Here is a 16,234-nt window from a genome sequence, read left to right as displayed (position 1 = left end):
AACAGGGAGGACAAGGGGAAAGACAGGAACCAAGTAGGAACTGAGGATCAAGGCCAAAGGAAAGGAAAATTGGAGGAACGAATATACACCGACCAATATGCCAGAGATCAACGACAGAGAAGAATACAGGAAAATATTAGAGTGTCACCAGTGGAGCCAACAGGAGAAAAGGACACTGAAGATCTCGGAAGAAGAGCGGGAGTGAAGAAGAGAAAGAATGAAGAGGTTCTGGGAGAAGAAGAAGAAAATGCAGTCCACAAAGGGGCTACCCGTGGTCCTACAGAGGCCATAATGCAAGAAGAAGAAGAAGAAGAATATCATACATATGTCATTTTGAGGAGAAACCCTCAAAGTTCCCCCCCCCCCCCCCCCCTCCATGTATACCACCACAGCGTAGTTCGGTAATTTGTCAATAGTCAGTACTAGTCACAAACATGGTGAGTTCAGGTGAGAGAGCACTTCACTGAAAGCACTGTACAGGATGTTCCTACTTGGACATGTTGCAGCAATGGCTAACACCTCTAATGCAATCGGACTCCATATTCATCTTTCAGCAGGATGGGGCTCCAACCCATTTTCATCGTGAAGTTCGTGCGAACCAGAACACGGAGCTGCCACATCGATGGATCGGCCATACTATCTCACTCTGTGTGACTTTTTCTACAGGGACACATTAAAGATCTGGTGTACGTACCGCCTCTACCATGTGACGTAGCAGAGCTCCGGGAGAGAATACGGGAAGTGACTGCCACAGTTGATGATGCCATGCTGGGCTGGGTATTGCAAGAATTCGATTACCGTATTGACGTCTGCCGGGTCACTCATGGTTTGCAAATCAAATGTTTGGAAAAAAAAAACTTCCAGACATTCGTAAAGGCAAAGAGTTTGGGCAGATGACTGCTTGTGTCTGTATATGTGTGGATGGATATGTGTGTGTGTGCGAGTGCATACCCGTCCTTTTTTCCCCCTAAGGTAAGTCTTTCCGCTCCCGGGATTGGAATGACTCCTTACCCTCTCCCTTAAAACCCACATCCTTTCGTCTTTCCCTCTTTTCTGACGAAGCAACCGTTGGTTGCGAAAGCTTGAATTTTGTGTGATGTTTGTGTTTATATATATATATGGTTCCACGACCGTGGTACTTGATCATCGGGAGTATGTGGCTGAAGGACTGCGTCAGCTTTCAGACAACACCACATACAAAGTTTGCCAAGGTAATCCCATTCCTGATGTCCAGGCGGAACTTCAAGGAATCCTCAGAACCTTAGGCCCCCTTTCTCAGAACCTTGGCCCCCTATAAAACCTTTCACCTGACTCCATCAACCTCCTGATCCCACCGACACCCCGCACCCCTACCTTCTTCCTAAAATTCATCCTGGCCGCCCCATTGTAGCTGGTTACCAAGCCCCCTCAGAATGCATCTCTGCCTACGTAGATCAACACCTTCAATCCATTACATGCAGTCTCCCATCCTTCATCAAAGACACCAATCACTTTCTCGAACGCCTGGAATCCTTACCCAATCTGTTACCCCCGGAAACCATCCTTGTAACCATTGATGCCACTTCCTTATACACAAATATTCCGCACGTCCAGAGCCTCGCTGCGATGGAGCACTTCCTTTCACGCCGAACACCTGCCACCCTACCTAAAACCTCTTTCCTCATTACCTTAGCCAGCTTCATCCTGACTCACAACTTCTTCACTTTTGAAGGCCAGACATACCAACAATTAAAGGGAACAGCCATGGGTACCAGGATGGCCCCCTCGTACGCCAACCTATTCATGGGTCGCTTAGAGGAAGCCTTCTTGGTTACCCAGGCCTGCCAACCCAAAGTTTGGTACAGATTTATTGATGACATCTCCATGATCTGGACTCACAGTGAAGAACTCCAAAATTTCCTCTCCAACCTCAACTCCTTTGGTTCCATCAGATTCACCTGGTCCTACTCCAAATCCCATGCCACTTTCCTTGACGTTGACCTCCACCTGTCCAATGGCCAGCTTCACACGTCCGTCCACATCAAACCCACCAACAAGCAACAGTACCTCCATTATGACAGCTGCCACCCATTCCACATCAAACGGTCCCTTCCCTACAGCCTAGGTCTTCGTGGCAAACGAATCTGCTCCAGTCCGGAATCCCTGAACCATTACACCAATAATCTGAAAACAGCTTTCGCATCCCGCAACTACCCTCCCGACCTGGTACAGAAGCAAATAACCAGAGCCACTTTCTCATCCCCTCAAACCCAGAACCTCCCACAGAAGAACCACAAAAGTGCCCCACTTGTGACAGGATACTTTCCGGGACTGGATCAGACTCTGAATGTGGCTCTCCAGCAGGGATACGACTTCCTCAAATCCTGCCCTGAAATGAGATCCATCCTTCATGAAATCCTCCCCACTCCACCAAGAGTGTCTCTCCGCCGTCCACCTAACCTTCGTAACCTCTTAGTTCATCCCTATGAAATACCCAAACCACCCTCCCTACCCTCTGGCTCCTACCCTTGTAACCGCCCCCGGTGTAAAACCTGTCTCATGCACCCTCCCACCACCTCCTACTCCAGTCCTGTAACCCGGAAGGTGTACACGATCAAAGGCAGATCCACGTGTGAAAGCACCTATGTGATTTACCAACTGACCTGCCTACACTGTGAAGCTTTCTATGTGGGAATGAACAGCAACAAACTGTCCATTTGCATGAATGGACACAGGTAGACAGTGTTTGTTGGTAATGAGGATCACCCTGTGGCTAAACATGCCTTGGTGCACGGCCAGCACATCTTGGCACAGTGTTACACCGTCTGGGTTATCTGGATATTTCCCACTAATACCAACCTGTCAGAACTCAGGAGATGGGAACTTGCCCTTCAGTATATCCTCTGTTCTCGTTATCCGCCAGGCCTCAAACTCCGCTAATTTCAAGTTGCCACCACTCATACCTCACCTGTCTTTTAACAACATCTTTGCCTCTGTACTTCTGCCTCGACTGTCATCTCTGTCGAAACTCTTTGCCTTTAGAAATGTCTGCTTGTGTCTGTGTATGTGCGGTTGGATATGGGTGTGTGTGCGAGTGTATACCCGTCCTTTTTTCCCCCTAAGGTAAGTCTTTCCGCTCCCGGGATTGGAATGACTCCTTACCCTCTCCCTTAAAACCCACTTCCTTTCGTCTTTCCCTCTCCTTCCCTCTTTCCTGATGAGGCAACAGTTTGTTGCGAAAGCTTGAATTTTGTGTGTATGTTTGTGTTTGTTTGTGTGTCTATCGACCTGCCAGCGCTTTCGTTCGGTAAGTCACCTCATCTTTGTTTTTTTATATATATATATATATATATATATATATATATATATATATATATATATATATATATATATATATATATATATATATATATATATTATTTGGTTAGCACCCACATAACTGTAATTCTTGAAATACTCCAACTTTTATTAACACCAAATGCAAAGCAGTAATTCTGTACAATCATACTGTAACCCATACAATATTAGTAAAATAACAAAAACTTAATACGAAACTGAGAGTGATGTCACTTCTATAGAAATTCTATTCTGATGTTGAGAAGTTCAACTATAAACATTCCCACTCCAGCTAATTTGAGGATGGGCTGTGCCTAACCACATATCAATAAATCTTTGCCAAATTACACGCCATGCAGTTCTGCTCTTCAGTTGTATGATGACAACTGTTCTTCATGGTGCTGCATTTTCAGCATTGGTTTTGATGCCTTTTGACAGTTCCATAAGATAGTTTCATGGTGTACAGTGTACTTCTCAGGTGTCTGATTACACTGCCAATGATCCATGGTTGGCCACTTGGAAAATTCTGTGCTTGGTCACCAACCTGGAACTTTGAACTCTTCTTTGGCTTTGCCTCCTCATTCAAGGGATGGATAAGGGACAATGCGATCCTTGGCTGTTGGCCATTAAGTAGTTCAGCATATGATTTTCCAGTTATTTTGTTTGGAGTTGTATGATAAGTAATCAGTATTTTTTACAGAGCATCTTGCTTGTTCTCTCCTCCCCAAGTTAGGCTTTTCCATGGTTTCCTTGACAGTCCTGACATATTTTTCTGCTTCACCATTTGAAGGGGAGTGAAACAGAACTATAATCAGGATCTTGCCACAGAAATCTTTGAATTCCTTTGATACAAATCGTGTGCCGGTGTCAGAAACTATGGTCTTGGGGATTCCTTCTATGGCAAACAATTTTTAGTGCCTTTATTGTGGCTTCTGAAGTCATTTATGTCATTTCAAATATATGTATGTGGCAACTGTGAGTATGCGTCCACACATATGAATCATGATGCTTCCCAAATTAGTACAGCATAATCAATGGGAATTCTTCCCCAAGGTTCTGTTGCTTGGCGCCAGTTTTGAAAATCTTTTTCGGATTTAGTTTTGTCATGTGACAAGGACCACACTGTGAAACCATTTTTTCAGTTTCTTTGGCCACTTTTGGCCACCAACAAAGCCTTCCTGCCATTTATTTCATTCTGATGATGCCCTAATGCCCATCATGAAGAGCATCTCCAAAATTTTCTTTTGGCACATTTGGGTATGGGTCAATCCATTTCAAATCACCCAGGCGATGTTGCTCAACATTTTTGATTTTCTTGATTTTTTTTTCATGACTTCCCTATAGACAGACATTCACAAAACACTGTTTTAAAAATTTTTATAAGTCATAGTTTTTTTCTGACAGCGGTTTTTACAATGGCAGTTGGGCAAATTTTAGTGGAAATCGACGTTTGCGGAAAGTTTAATTGACATGTTATTTTAAAAGATATCAGAATAATTCAAAAACCAGTGTGCTCAGCATGAAATGAACTTCAGGCATAATTTTTTTTTAATTTTTCTATCATGCAAGAGAGTCACTCAAACTCTTTCTGTAAAGAATTTGAAAAAATTTATCAATCTTCACTTTTTAAGGCCTTCAATTTTCATGAAGGAAGAGGGACTCACTAATAATATTTTATCTCTGTGTTGTGTACTTACATAACTACCTGCAGTAAAAGTTGCAGTCCTGAGAATGCACTCCTGTTTTTTCTAGAGCTTTTCAAAAATGCCCAAAACCCTTCTAATGTAAATTTTCACAGGTCAATATCTAAAAAGGAACTGAATGAAAACAAGTAAAAATTTTACAGAATATTCTTTATTCTCATGGGAATATCTCACAAAAAAATTATGACTGAGACTCAACTACATTGGAGTAATAGAGCAGCAAATTTCAGTAAAAACACTACCCCTCTACATGCTCGTGCAGTGCCAAGTTAGCAAACAAGGGCTTGAAATTATTACAGTTGACATTGGTCAAATGATGTTTAAATCATTACATACAATAAATGATCAAATATTTCTACTTTTAAATAACAATGGGCAGAGATAACAATTGGTAAGAGTTCTAATTCTTAAAATTAACGGTACATTTGTTGTACTACATTTGCGTACAGTATGCACATAATAATGTTTCTCTGTGTATACAGATTTAAAACTTCAGTTGTAACTACTTGCCAGCTGCAATTTTCATTAGGGAGTTAAACAAACATGATATTTCATTGCATAGTTTATCAGTTATGTTGTGTGTTCTACCAGAAATTTTGTGAATTCCATTGGAGTTACTTTTCATATTACTTTCTTTGCAGGACCCAAGACAATACACAAGTGAATAAGAGTTTTGTAAGTGTAGATCTGAAGTCTCCCATCTTATACTATTTTCAAGAATAGTAGATTTTTCAAGTATTGAAATGAGTTGTTTTGTGGGTGAACTAATAAGTGAACCGTGCCATAAACAACACTTCAAGAAGAAAGTGCATCAAGAATTAATAAGAGTGAGTGACTTGCCAGTTGAAGAACATTGTTTGTTAAAATTAAGAATTTCGAAAGAAATTTCTAATATTTGTTATTACCACAAAGATAAATATTTAGACAAATACAACCACATTTTTGGTAAAAAGTGTTGTGACCCATTTGGTACTCACAAAAAGCCAGTTAAAAATGGTTTGCGTAAAATACTAGTTGAACACCTAAACAAAAAAAAAAAAAATGTGGATATTAACCTAATTCCTGGAGAAGCTCTATGCCCAACTTGCGCATCAAGAATATTTGTAAATAAACCAACTGAAAAAGTGGCAATTAGTGTTGAGAATGATCCTGAATTTCTTCATGGGCCTTTTGAATTGGTTGAGGATGATCCTTTGCATCAAGTAGAATCAATCTCTGAATCTTTGGAATTATCTCCTTTACGTAAAATAACAAAGCTCAACAAAGACCAGCGACTATCAGCTTTACAAAGAAAAACTGATAAAATTACAAATGCTGTCAAGTGAAAATTGGAAGAATCTTTCCTTAATGACTTAGATGCTCAGAATGGAAATAGTACAGAAAATGTACAAAGTGAGTATGATATAAGTATTACCAAAATGAAAGAAAAATTCAAAGTTTCCAGTAAAGATGACAAATTTAAGATAATTAGCCTCTTGCCAAGATCATGGTCGGAGAAAAAAATAATCGAGGAATTTGGTGCATCTGAAAACATGGTGAAGTTAACTAGGCAGCTAGTTATGGATCAAGTATCTTACCACATCTTTCTAAAAGACAAGGTGCCAACAAAATAAGTGAAGTTGTTATTAATAGCGTTAAAGAATTTTACGAGGATGATGACAATAGTCGCATGTGTCCTGGTAAAAAGGAATGTGTTTCAACTGTGATTGACAATGTTAAGGTGCAGAAGCAGAAAAGGTTAATTCTTCTCTCACTGAATGAGCTCTACAGCCTCTATAAACAAAAATACCCAGATAACAAAACTGGCCGCTCTATGTTATATGTTCTATAACCAAAGTGGTGTGTTCTTCCGGGTTCATCAGGAAGTCATACTGTATGCGTTTGCAAGCATCATCAACACACAAAGCTTATGATGGAAGGAGCAAAGCTTAATGCAAATTATAAAGACCTGATAGCTTTCATGGTATGTGATATTGATAATGAAAAATGTATGCTTGACGTATGGGCAGGATGTCCTGGACCAGATACCTTACTTGATATCTTAAAAAATGAACTTGACATCTTGCCTGATGAAGTAGTTTTCAAACAATGGGTACAAACTGACAGAGTTGAGCTTTTTACACAGGTAATGCCCAGTGAGGAATTTTTACAGTCTCTTGTCGATAAGCTGGTGCTTTTAAAATCCCATCGCTTTATCTCAAAAGCTCACGCTCAATATTTTAAGAAAACAAAAGAAAACCTGAAAGAAACCCACTGTTTAGTGATTGGTGATTTTGCAGAAAACTATACATTTACAGTACAGGATGAAATTCAAAGTTTTCACTGGACTAATGCACAAGTGACACTGCATCTGTTTGTCATTTACTTTAAAAAAGAAGACAACGTGTGTTGCAAATCTATTTGTGTAATTAGTGACCACCTAGAACATAATACCACGACTGTGTATGCATTTCAACATCACCTCATTAGAGAAATTAAGAATATCATACATAATGTCGAAAAGATAATCTACTTTAGTGATGGCGCAAGCAGCCAGTACAAAAATAAGAAAAACTTCATTAATAACTGCCAACACAAAAATGATTTTGGTTTACCAGCAAAGTGGAATTTCTTTGCCTCATCACACGGAAAGAATTCTTGCGATGGGATAGATGGAACAACAAAAAGAGAAGTTACACGAGCTTCCCTTCAAAGACCTTACACAGAACAGATCCTGACTCCACACGATTTGTTCAAATAGTGTCAACAGAATATTACCGGAATTAGATATATATTTGTTTCTTCAACTGAAATTGAACAAATCAAAACAAAGCTGACTGAGAGATCTGATTGTTGTTTACCATTGAAAGGAACAAGAAGCTATCACAGATATGTTCCCATAAGTGACAATCAAATAAGACGTTTTGTTACTACCAAAGACTCCAACTTTGATGATCATCAAACTTCAATACTTTTTACAAATGTATCATCTTCTACAAATAACGATTTTGTTGTTTGTATGCATGATGAGAAGTGGTGGCTTGGAAAAATTGAAGAGAAAAGTGAAGATAACAATGATGTTTTAGTGCATTTCTTTCACCCTTCTGTTCCAAGAACTGCCTTTCAACTTTCCAAAAATGACACTGCTTGGGTGCCTGCAAATAAAATAGTGCAAAAGCTGACTCCACTGGAACTCATAACAGTGTCTGGTAGAACACACAACATAACTGATAAACTATGCAATGAAATATCGTGTTTGTTTAACTCCCTAATGAAAATTACAGCTGGCAAGTAGTTACAACTAAAGTTTTAAATCTGTATACATAGAGAAACATTATTATATGCATACTGTACGCAAATGTAGTACAACAAATGTACCGTTAATTTTAAGAATTAGAACTCTTACCAACTGTTATCTCTGCCCATTGTTATTTAAAAGTAGAAATATTTGATCATTTATTGCATGTAATGATTTAAACATCATTTGACCAATGTCAACTGTAATAATTTCAAGCCCTTGTTTGCTAACTTGGCACTGCACGAGCATGTAGAGGGGTAGTGTTTTTACTGAAATTTGCTGCTCTATTACTCTCAATGTAGTTGAGTCTCAGTCATAATTATTTTGTGAGATATTCCCATGAGAATAAAGAACATTCTGTAAAATTTTTACTTGTTTTCATTCAGTCCCTTTTTAGATACTGACCTGCGAAAATTTACGTTAGAAGGGTTTTGGCCATTTTTGAAAAGCTCTAGAAAAAACAGGAGTGCATTCTCAGGACTGCAACTTTTACTGCAGGTAGTTATGTAAGTAACAACACAGAGATAAAATATTATTAGTGAGTCTCTTTTCCTTCATGAAAATTGAAGGCCTTAAAAAGTGAAGATCGATAATTTTTTTCAAATTCTTTACAGAAAGAATTTGAGTGACTCTCTTGCATGATAGAAAAATTAAAAAAAATTATGCCTGAAGTTCATTTCATGCTGCGTACACTGGTTTTTGAATTATTCTGATAGCTTTTAAAATAACATGTCAATTAAACTTTCCGCAAACTTCGATTTCCACTAAAATTTGCCCAACTGCCATTGTAGAAACGGCTGTCAGAAAAAAACTATGACTTATTAAAATTTATAAAACAGTGTTTTGTGACTGTCTGTCTATAGGGAAGTCATGATAAAAAAATCAAGAAAATCAAAAATGTTGAGCAACAAATTTTATTCATATTGGGTGATTTTAAATGGATTGACCTGTATGATAACCCTTGTGAAACCTGTCTGAAGAAGCAATAAACTACAGCTGGTGCTGATGGCAGTCTTTTTGTTAACATGTAGCTGCAATATTTATTATTTTGGAAAATAATTTGGCCATCCTTTTTTCACAAAATGCAGACACATTTTTAGCGCTGATCTCCATTCATTGCTTCTCAAATTTTTCTGTGATCAACTGGGAATGAATTCATCTGTTCATTAATTTCTATCATGCTGCAAGCAGGATTGTTCTGATATATCGACTTTTTCATCTTGGCTGGCAGGCAGCATTGGTAAGGTGTCAGCACTGAAATTTTTTCTATAGGCCTGTACCTGATATCATAGTTATGTCCTACTAATGTGATTGCCCAGGTTTGTAGTCTCTTAACTGTCTTTATGGAAGCTTTTCGCTAGAATGGAATACACCAGAGGCTTGTAATCAGTGATCAGTTCAAAACTTCTTTCATACTCGTATTAGTGAAGTTGCTTGGCATCATAAATTATGGATAGCGGTTCTTTTTCAATCTGGGTGTAAATGGCCTGATTTTCATTTAAAGTTTTGGAAGCAAAGGTAATGGCTTTTTTCCCATCTGAATGCTTGTGAGACAACAGTGCTCTGATTCCATATGATGATGCATCAGTGGGTAATTACACAGTTTGAGCTTGGTCAAAGTGCATCAATTTAGTTTCTTTTATAATTCTCTTCTTAAGCTTCAAAAATGCTGGTTCTTCTTGTTTAGTCTATCTGAACTGTGAATTTTTCTTTCGAAGTTAGTAGTGCTACAGCGATTTCAGTAAATCCCTTGATGAATTTGTTATAGTAATTTACTCTTTTAATAAAAGATTCTAGTTTCTGAATATTCTCTTTATCAGACAGCCCTTTAATTTGTTCCACATTAGCTTCGGATGGTTGGATTCCATCTGCATCAATGATGTGACCTAGGTGTTCTACTTTCTTTTTGAGGAATTCCAGCATACTTCCTTCGCATCTGATGCCATTTTCTTTTCACATCATATGAAAAATATGTCCAAATTCCTTATCCATATTTTTGGCTGTGATAATTACAGTGTCCAAGTAACTGGCACATTCAGGTATGGTACTAGTGATCTGCTTCAAAAATTGCTGATATACTGAGGAGCACTTACTATGCCAAATCGTAATCTTAGCATGGTATTTGAACAGTGGACTAATGAAACTGTCTCTTTCTTGGATTCTTCACTGAGTTCTGCCTGGAGAAATCTATTTTTGTAAAACAATTGCCATTTACGATTTTTTGAGAGCTGCTCAGGGCTTGAAACTGGATACTGATCTATTTCCTGCAGCAAATTTACAGTCACTTTGAAATCTCCACAGATTCTTACTGATCCATTTGGCTTTGGTACAGCCACAACTGGTGTAGGCCATTTGTAATGCCACTTCCTCGGACGAAAATTGAAAAAAGAAAAAACAGAAACCAATACCCCAAAACTTTCCCCAAAACAAGTTCCAAATTCCATGAAAAGTGAACAAGCAACCAAAGTTCCATTTAACACTATTATTTGGATAATAATTGAAACAAGAACCTTATACTTAGTAATTTATCAACTTACAAAAGAAAGATAGAATCTCAGTAAATTCAAACTCAAAATCATAGTAAATTGCAGAATCATTATAATTAAAATTAGCAAAGTAGGACCAATGATCTCAAAGAATACTTTGTGTGAGTACTCTTTGAGAATCATGAGTAGTGGCTACGGAAAATTTGATCCATTGTCACAACATTACGAGAGTTAGCCGAAGCTGGTCAGACTTGTTTGAATACTTGTATATGTAGGCGCAGTTAGATTGTTTTTCGAGGATTGATAATTGCGATCTACTAAGACGCAGTGAAACGAAACATTGACTTCAACTATAACATCGTTTAGAATTCAGATAGAGGACTACCTTATATTAAACCAAAGTGAACTTTTTAATTAGATAACTCGAACGCAATTCTAGTTAGGCATTGAACAGTGATAGACAATTAAATTCATTCATAATTTCAAATGGATTCTGGAACTTGGCAATAGCTTTAAAGCAGACAATTTATAAATCCCCCCACCTGGGAAAGCTTCTTCCTCACGGCCTTGTTAGGAAGTGATTGCTATTGTGAAATAAACCACCCTTTCGTGCCAATTTACGCATTTGTGATTCCAAATTACAAAATTGTTTAGAGACATAACTGGGATCTTTTCATGCTGCGATAATATTTGACTGAAGCGCTCGGTGCATATACAGAAACTCTTTGATGTAGGGAAGCAATCACAATGTTATGACTTACTAAAGATTTGAAATTAAAAGCAAACTATGGGGAAGTTGGGAGTCAGTGGAATTGAATTGAATTTATCATTAATATTTTAATAGCAACTGTTAAACCATCAAATATAAACGAGTTGATTACGACGAGTAGCGTGATATTGGTCACAATTGGTGAAGTAAATATCACGCACACGTCGAGAGTTCAGTTCACCACTGTTTTTTGTAACATTGTCTTTACCTAATAACATTATCATCGCTCTACTGACTATTGCTGAGTTTAAGCCAGGGCCGATCAATATTAATCTATCAACTACCAACTAGAAACTCGTCTTCACTGACTTCCAGACTCCTTCTTTGATGGATCTTTCAATTTCTTTTCTACCTTTATGCATCACAGCAAAAGGCACTGATTTTAGGTTTGGAAAATTTTGGTATGGATCCTATCTTCATTTCCAGGACTACTTTGAAGGTTTTTCATATACTTAAGGCAGCTTGTTAAAGAGATTCATGATCCTGACATATTTTTTCTTCAGTTTCTTTAAGTCTATTTTGATACACCATGACTACTAATATTTAAATTGAAGGGATTGAACCAGTTCATACCAAAGAGATTTGCTGTTTTTCATGAGTTGATAATCATAAATTGAAGCTCTGGTTGTTCCATTCTGTTTGACCACTTTCCTTTAAAGTTACTCTAGACGCCTCTGAATAGTTTCAGTGTTGAATTCTGGTGATCGCAGCAATTTGTAAGCGTTCAGGTTTATTAGTGAGCAAGATGTAGCAGTATCCAGCAGAAATTTCAATGCGCAGCCACTGATTTCCCATGGTTTGTACATTTTTCCTGCATCTTCATGGCTGATGATTTCTTCAGCCAATGCAACTTCATTTGCTTCAGTCTGTGTTTTCCTGATCCATGAGCTAGAATGCTGTTTCTCGGCAGTAAAAGAATTTTTATTTCTTCACAAACAGGAGGTGGATATGTGGCCAATCTCTTGCGGACATTGTGTAGAAACCCTTATGTTACTTTATCTTAGCTGCCAACACAGCGTGCTCCACAGTTTGAGTAGTGCACCATTCGGCTGCTTTGGGCCTGCTGATTGCAGTCCGGAGCCTCAATTGTCTGCATTCAAGTGCCAGAAGCCCCTGCTGAGCAAAATGCTCTTTATATGTCCGTAGACCGACTCCAGCCGACATTCTGTACTCCTTATTAGTCAGTAATGTCAAGAGTTGTATCTCTCAGTATTTGTTCTCCTTAGTTAGTACATTTCTTGTATGCTATCACTTTGTGACCTTTTAATTGCTGTGTTGTCACACCATGACCAAATAAATAGTTGTTCGTTCCTCATAACTGTGTTTCTATTGTGTACAGCCCCACAACATACTGCACACTGCATTTCTGAATTTACATTCATTTCGGCTTTAGTTCAGTCCACATTTTGGGCAAGACTTATATTTTTCCTGCTTAGAGTTCCTTTCGTTTGATGAGCTTCTTGTATGTGGCCATTTCGTTTTGTAGTGGCAGGTCATTTGGAAAATTTCATGTGAATCTTCTGTATTTTCAGGCCTGATTGTTTTCACTGTTTGATGAGTACCTTCATATGTTTTGGAAATCTTTAAAACCATATTCAGTGAAGGACTGCTGTATTGCAGAGCCAAATTCTGCACAGTATCATGTGTGGTACACAGTCTAACGAGACCTCTGATCGATCTGTCATTAAAGATAATCTCCTGGACATCATATTCACATATGAAATTGCAGTCCATTCCAAAACCACTTCATTCAGCCACCTTTTCTTAATATGTCTGTCCAGACTTCTTTTTTGTGCAGAGGAAATTGCAAGTGGCCACCGGCACACGCGATTTTCCTTGAAAATGTGTCAATAGTTGCTTAACCAACTCAGAATATCTTTCCTTATTGAGAACCTTCTGTCCACATAGTTTCTTCAATAGATTAAATGTGTCAATGCCAATCCATGTCAGGAAATACACCCATCTCTAGTAGTCATCTGCCACCTTGTATGCCTCGAAATGTTGATCTAGGCAGCACAGGTATGTGTCCCATCATTCCTTTTCCTTTCAAATACAGGAAACACATGATTTTTCATCCAATTATGTAGTGTTGCAATTTGTCAGCTATTGTAACAAACTACGATCTGACACTTCCTGTTGTTCCATAAACTGCCACAATCAAGATCTCAAAAAGCTCCATGAGTTCAGCTGTTGGTATTCTGAACTGTCTTTGCAGTTGTTTGAATTCTTGACACCAGATAATAAGTAGTTTGGTGAGCGGCAATGTAAGCCTTGAAATAGCCAGTACATCAATACACACATTTCTCAACACAAAAAATAATTTTGTACAATCATATTGCTGCCTACATGAGCATAAAAAAATAACAATAACGGAACACAAAACTGAAGACCATGGTACAAATGCTGTAGCAAAGTTCTTGAACAATGTAAATACTTTAGGATAAAAAGAGACCACTTACCAAAACGCAGAAGAGTTGAGTTGTCGATAGGCACACAAACAAAAGAAAACTTGTTAACTTTAGGAGTTATCCTTTGACAAGCTAAAGTCACACACACACACACACACACACACACACACACACACACACACACACACACACACACACATGTTCAAATGGTTCAAATGGCTCTGAGCACTATGGGACTCGACTGCTGAGGTCATTAGTCCCCTAGAACTTAGAACTAGTTAAACCTAACTAACCTAAGGACATCACAAACATCCATGCCCAAGGCAGGATTCGAACCTGCGACCATAGCGGTCTTGCGGTTCCAGACTGCAGTGCCTTTAACCGCACGGCCACTTCGGCCGGCCACACACACATGTCTATGCCCCTGTATGGTGCTGGGCAGATTAACAGTGCCAATGTTATTTTGTAGCAGGTGTACAGGCTGGAGAGGTGGCTAGCAGCTCAGAGTGTTAGGAATGCGGAAGGGGATGGTGGCAGCAAATGTGGGTGGGCTGGCACAATTGTAGCAGCTGGTCATAAGTGGCACATGCTCAAGGTAATATAGGGATGTGAACTGACAGGGTGGAAGGGGTGGAGGACAGAGGGACACTGTTGCACTCCTCCTATACAGCCTAGCCACCTGTGGATGATGAATCTCCAATGAGAAGAACTCCCTTGCCCATTACGCTGACGGAGTTACAAAGGCCTTCACAGGCAGCCAATACCCCTCAGACCTAGTCCATAAACAGATTTACCGTGCCAAATCCACACACAGCCCCAGCCCTCCCACCACCTCTAAGAATCAGCCACAAAGGAGCGACCCTCTCGTCACCATGTCAGCCTAGACTGGAGCAACTGAAACCTACCACCTGCCAGGGCTTTGATTATCCTTCACCCTGCCTTGAGACAGGGGACATCCTACCCAAGATTCTTTCCACCCCTCATAAAGTGGAGTTGTGTCATCAACACAACCTACATACTATCCTCGTCCACACTAACGCCACTCCATCTCCTTTGCCACAGGGGCCTAAGACCTGCCCAATCCACCAACCCAACACCACCAACTCCAATCTTATCACAGGCTTATCCTAACCCATCAGAGGTTGGGCAATCTGTGAAAGCAGCCATGTTATATATCAACACTGCTGCAAACACTGGACAGCTCTTATGTCAGTATGATTACTAAACATCTGTTCACAAGAACGAATGGCCATTGCCAAACTGCTGCCAATAACAAAGTTGGCCACCCAATGGCACAACATGAAACTCGTCACAATAAACTGAATTTTAGTGGCTGCTTCACAATCCAGGCCATCTGGATCCTTCCCTCCACCATCAGCTTCTCTGAACTATGGAGATGGGAGTCATTCTTACACTCACTGTCCCCACACATTGCATCCAACCATTTTCACTTCCTCCATCCTGTCATACCCTCCCAATTCATGTCCGCAAGTCGCTTTCAATAATTACTGCTTCCCACAGGCTGCTACAATCATGCCGGCCCATTTAGTAACTGCAACCACTCCCTCCCACATTCCTAGCCAGCAAACCAGCCATCTTCCTCCAAGCCACTAGCCATTCATCCCAATCCTTCTCCCTGCCTCCCTATTCGCTCTCCCTCTATCCAACAGCCCCACCACTACCCCACCACAACCAGTCCACCTGCTGCAAAATAGCATTGGCACTGTTAAGTTTACCCAGCACCATGTAGGGGCATAGGTGCATGCACAAATGTGTGTGTGTGTATGTGTGTGTGTGTGTGTGTGTGTGTGTGTGTGTGTGTGTGTGTGTGATACTCTAGCTTATCAAAGGACAGTGCCAATTCAATGCTCCTGCTTTTTGGTGAGTGGTCTCCTTTAACCCTAACGTATTTACATTCTACAAGAACTTTGCTACAACATTTGTACCATGACCTTCAGTTTTGTATTCAGTTACTGTTATTTTGTTAGGTTCAGGTAGGTCACAATACGACTGTTAAGTCTACCAGCACTGCGTAGGGTCATAGAGGTGTGTGTTTTACTCCAGCTCATCAAAGGATAACTCCAAAAACCAGCAAGTTTTCTTTCTTTTGTGTGAGTCTATCAACAACTTAACACTCCTGCTTTTTGTTGAGTGGTCACCTTTAATCCTAAAGTGTTTACAGTCATGGTACAGCTACACAGGGTGATTCACGAAGATATGTAAATATTTTAATATGTTATCCTACAAGTACAATTAAAGAAAAAAGTTCGTATAAA

The sequence above is a fragment of the Schistocerca piceifrons genome, chromosome 5 (genome assembly GCF_021461385.2).
Source record: "Schistocerca piceifrons isolate TAMUIC-IGC-003096 chromosome 5, iqSchPice1.1, whole genome shotgun sequence".
NCBI classification, from domain to species: Eukaryota; Metazoa; Arthropoda; class Insecta; order Orthoptera; family Acrididae; genus Schistocerca; species Schistocerca piceifrons.
The sequence above is the reverse complement of the archived record's forward strand: the minus strand, read 5'-3'. Positions refer to the sequence as shown.